The 5,632-nt window shown below is 36.4% G+C and overlaps 1 pseudogene; it reads left to right on the top strand.

Moving 5' to 3' along the window:
* The first annotated feature begins 1,094 nt into the window (after positions 1-1,094).
* On the top strand, positions 1,095-4,740 carry LOC127872350 (uncharacterized; annotated as a pseudogene).
* The last annotated feature ends 892 nt before the right edge of the window (positions 4,741-5,632 follow it).

Genomic DNA, 5,632 nt, shown 5'->3' with positions numbered 1-5,632 from the left:
AATTGCATTTCATAAATTTGTGTTACTGTGAATCATTTGATTATTTAAGTATTGTTGAGGTTGAAACCTTGTACATAAGATCTCAAACCTTAGAATTCATGATTTACAGCTAAAATAACGATGAGTCTTTGCATTATTAGAAAACATTATTACTATGTAATATTTCAACGTTTTCACTGCGTACTCCCAAATTCATCCCTTTATAATGTATTTAATTGTGTTGGTAAGTCTCAGTCTTTAAGCTCAACTGCAAATACTGGATATCTTAATCATGGTTGAAATACGATAAATCAAAATCACTGCTCACTGTGTTAAATGTGTGTCTATGTTATCTGACGCGTTGACAGTCTGGATCAGTATGCATGGGCATCAATGTTCCGGTCTGTTATTCACGGACACGCGGGTTACTCAGTGTGTAGGTCAAGGTCTCTATTGTGTTTACTAACATGGTCGGTCGGGTTAGTGGAAACACACACATTTTTGCTTTATGTGCAGACACCAAGCTATAGACCGAAACATTGCTTGTGTAAATGCAGGTAAAAGGAAAAGACAGACATGTCATTTTTGTGACATAGTTTGCGTGTTCCGTCTGTTTTCTTTCAGGTGCAATTGGGTGCAAGATACTACTAATAATGTTTCCTCGCAGCTATATCGTTTAAAAGTGGTCCGTTGATAGATGAACTTTTAATGTGGTTAGATAAACAAATAATAATGAACGTAGTTCGTGACCGGGTAAAACGAATGAGGCATTCATACATTAGATTCCGAGGACTGTGATCACCTCTACCCATAACAAGTTATTACAATTATGAAAATAGTTATTTCTTAATTTAGAACGGAAAAATCGTTTGTTGTGATTAACTATATACGTTTATATTTTCAAGCTCACATCTTATGCACATATTCATACATAAGATTCCGAGGACTGTGATCTACTCTACTCATAACAAGTTATTACACTTATGAATATAGTTACTTCTTAATTTAGAACGGAAACATCGTTTTGTTGTGATTAACTTTGTACAATTATATTTTCAAGCTCACAACTTATGCACATATTTCAGGTTTATCGGGCCTTTCGCACGAGGGGCTGCATTTAAACGTCTGTTTTAACTACACGTATTAACATTATAATTTATTTAAAGCTGTATTCGAACTACATCGCAATCACCTGCCTCCAAAAAAAGAAGTTCGCAATACGCAAGTGATCGGCTTACAATGATGAAATCCAAGTACATTATCGACGTTGACACGGGAGTTGACGACGCACAGGCGCTTATGCTGGCGCTCTCGAGACCGGACGTTGACGTCATAGCAATCACGTGCGTGTCCGGAAATGTGCCCCTGGACCAGGTCGTTCTAAACACTCTCAAAGTCCTTACAGTGTGGGAACGGCTGGACGTAAGTTGTACTTTTCTGTTCACACTGGCGCTGCAATTCGTTGTGTTTCGTCTTATTTATCTTATATCGACTCTTTCATAGGTTTTAACGGTTCTCTTTGTTTTCAATGTTTTGTTGACAAACTTAATATAATTTGTAAACCTTAACATTGCTGTCTGCGATACCGTAAATTAGCAGTAAGTCTGCTGTAGATCACTTTTTTTAAGCCAATGCCCCACACACATTTTATTTTACTTGCATAAGACTTGAGATATGGGTGGTTTTATAATGCAGTTTTTCGTACCTTTTTTAAAAATGTTTTATATGAAATTTATCAATAAAGCAAATAGCTGGCTTTTGCAGAAATACGTTGCACAAACGCTTCGCTCTATGGCCGCTGTATACACATAACTTTTATTGTAAACACCTTTACTTAAGGCTTTATTCCACATGCACATTCTTTCTTATATATGTTGGAAAAGAAGCAAAAAATGACTATGTACCTTACGAACAGATCCCAGTGTTCGGTGGCGCCAGTAGCGCCATGGTGGTTGAAGGTTAAACCGCCACCCATTACCATGGGAAAGACGGCCTCGGAGATTCTGACCTTGACATCTCCGTATCCAGGGACCAAGTGCAAAAAGAACATGCTGTATCAGCTATAATAAGACTTGTCCATGAAAATCCAGGTAGGGCGTCTTTTCATTATTTCCAAACCTGCTTTCTAGAAACATCAAAATTTGACCTAAGCGTGATCAGTTATTTCGAAGGATGATCACAGTTTGACAATGATTATATGAAGAAAACATAACTAAAAAAAGAGAAAAAATATCTAATATTTTAGTAGCATTATGTATATTTATATCTTTCTTTTACATTTCTAAGATATACGTAAAATTAAATATGTCTGTGCTCAAATATGTACACATTATGTACTCAAAACAAACAGTACTACACCTTTGTTATACCTTGGACTTACCTTGTAACACTCGGCTTAATATCTGACAGTATCCACAGTTTAATCGCCTCTTTTTGCACGTTGTTATGGATTATATGACGATGTATGGTTAAAAGTTATACATTTGAACTACAAACCATCTTTTGAACGTAGGCAGATGCATGGACGTTAATCTGCTCCCATTGCTCTTGCGCAAAAAATAGAAATTGTATCAAACTCCTAACAAATGTCTCAATTGATCATTAGCATATAATAGAATCTATTAAAAACGAGTTTTCCAGATTTCCTGCTTAAGCCACCATTTTGTTTTATTAGGGGAGATCACTCTGGTTGCCCTTGCCCCACTGACCAACATCGCCCTTGCCTTGCGTCAGGACCCTGCACTCGGCGAGAAGTTGAAGAGAATCACGGTGATGGGAGGAAACCCACAAGGTGAGCATATTGACCAGAGTCCATATTTACAAGCTGCTAAGGATAAACTAAAGATAATTTCTTAAACTTCTAAATTAAGGTCTCTGGCTTTGTATGTGTTAGGTTAATTTTCGTGGCTATGATTTAACAAGTTAATATTGCTCAACAATTAATGTGTAAGCCTAAAACATTGGATTTGCAATAAAGTTAACATTTCTATAAAGGGCTATGGGAATATCAGCCCTATTCCCAAAACAACGTTGATTTTCTTAATGCGTTTGTATATTTGTTCGAATATGCAATGATGCAACAAAGTTGCAAAATAAACTTTAAAGCCATCATTGATCAACTCATTGAGTTACATAAAGTTACTGGTCAATTGATCGGTCGGCATTCGATTTGTAGTCACTCATGCTCATGTTCTCAATCTCCTGTTGGGCTTGTTAAACACTTTGTGAGTGAGAAACCTTTTCATATCTTATGTTCAACTTTGTGTGGGTGCGCATTTTATTTTAACACTTTTGACATAAATAAATAATTTAAGTGTTGTCTCTAACAGATAAATGATCTGCCGATTAAAAAGCGCAATGCATTCTTAGTTGCGCGTAGCAATGTGGCCAGAAACATATTCGTATAAGATAGGAGCTTTTCTCAATTTAGAACCACCGAGCGTTTGCAATGTTTTGTTTTAAGATCGCTAGAGCTGTACGCTACTCAGGATACTGTTATTTAATTTCGCCGTGCTCATTCACAATAATATGAGAGTATGAAGGGCATATTTACCGAAGAAAGTGTTTTTTTAAATAATTTTCAATGCTCCATTAGTTTTATTTTATCTACAGGTCGTGGGAACGTCTAACCGTGTGCCGAGTTTAATTTCGCCGTCGATCCTGACGCCACGTTCGTGGTGCTGAGCGAAATGGGGCGGAACCTGACAGTGGTGCCTTGGGAAATCAATCTCACTGCGGCAATAGGACAACCTTGGATGAGACAACGTTGTTATGTTGTGCGTCTTTTTTGTATTATTAAGGCCATTTGTTGAAATAATTAGCGAACGACGTTGCGCGGTTTGCGAGCTATTAAACAATCGCGCAATATATATTTACGTATTGCATAAAATGTTATGACTTTGATATTGTTGTTTTAATTATGTACTAGTCTATTTATCAAGAAACACTAAAACTACTACAATATTTAAATTGCAAGTATGATCAATGGACCCAATTAGAGATTTTCACAACGTTTTTACGTTTTAAAATTAGGATTTGGCCGGGCCTGTCTTGTAATAAACAATGAATATGACTGTGCATGGTTAAAAATGTAACGTGAATAGGGTAAAGAGAGTTGACAAGTTCATACTTATCAATCAAGGATTGAGATGGCTAATAACGGGGTTAGATTTGCAAGGGTATAAAACATATGCATGATTCGTGATCAAATCAATGTGCTTTAAAACCGTAAAACAAACCAACACACAAACGTAACTTTTAATGGAAACTGGTCGACGGTATCAAATTCGTTTCCTTTGTGAAAAAGCAACATAAGTATTGTTAAACATACAACATAGGCAAAATAAATGTATTCTGGCCTAGATCGATGTAAAGTCATATATTACTGTAGTATTAACACTTGTTACCGACATATATTTATAATGTTTTACAGGATTTTTACGACAAATGGGTGGAGACGGACACTCCGAAAGGGCGCTTTATGAAAGCGATTGTCAAATTACCCGCCTACCGTCAGCGTATCGAGCGCAAAATGCCAATATACAGGTCATGTGACCTGAACGCGATGCTCACAGTTGTCGATCCCTAATTGGTCAGTAGCACCAGTACGTATACGCGACAGTTGAATTAGCGGAAAAATATACACGTGGAATGATGGTGGTTGACTGGGATGGATTAATAGGAAAGAAGGCTAACATGACGCTTGTGAACGTCATTAATACGAAACTGGCTCAGCCGCTTCTAGAAGATATGCTTCTTTGAACAAAATAGAGCTTCTTTGAAAACAATCCGTTGTTTTCAGGGACTATTAACTCCACATCATTAATTGTTATATTTGATTCTCATGAACAAATAAACCTGCCGAGCACGGTTCATTTGATTTCAACAATAAGATGTGATGATTGCATCTGACTTTCAAAGGTCGAAATCTTGACGTTGTTGATACATGAACTGTCTATTTGCATATAAAATATGTGCACAATATTTTTCTTCTCAAAGAGATGGCGAAGATGTCGAAGAACAACACTGATTATGTCTTTTTAAACTTTTTGTAAAACATGCAAAGGTATAATAAGTTAAAACGTAGACTTAAGCTCGTAGACATTCGTGAAGTAAGGCTTTTTGTTGTCCCCTTCTGGTGTGTCTGTGAGTCTGTCACACTTTTCTGGATCCTGCGATAACTTTAAAAGTTCTTCATATTTTTCATGAAACTTGAAGCATGGGCAGATGGCAATATGGAGATTATGCACGTCATTTCATTTTGTTCCTACGTCAAGAATTTATGGTTGATATGGCAACAAATAGACTAAAATGGTGGATCCTGCGATAACTTAAAAAATTCTTCATAGTTTTTCATGAAACTTAAAACATGTATAGATGGCAATATGGAGAGTATGCACGTCATTATAATGTGTACCTACGTCAAGATTTTTGGTTGCTTTGGCAACTAATAGACTAGAAATATTGCTGAAAATGATGGAGTTTCCCCGGTTGGGGACCATATAGCTTGACAATAGTATTGTTCAATATGGTTCTTATGCAGCTAATATAGGTAAACAGTAATGTTGGTGTTATTGTGCAATGAATTATGTGCTTATACTAATAAATTTAATACTATTGTGTGCAGCTCTTAATTTCTTACACATGTGCGTTT

The sequence above is a fragment of the Dreissena polymorpha genome, chromosome 3 (genome assembly GCF_020536995.1).
Source record: "Dreissena polymorpha isolate Duluth1 chromosome 3, UMN_Dpol_1.0, whole genome shotgun sequence".
NCBI lineage: Eukaryota > Metazoa > Mollusca > Bivalvia > Myida > Dreissenidae > Dreissena > Dreissena polymorpha.
Note: the sequence above shows the minus strand (reverse complement) of the source record. Positions and strands in the feature narration are given on the sequence as shown.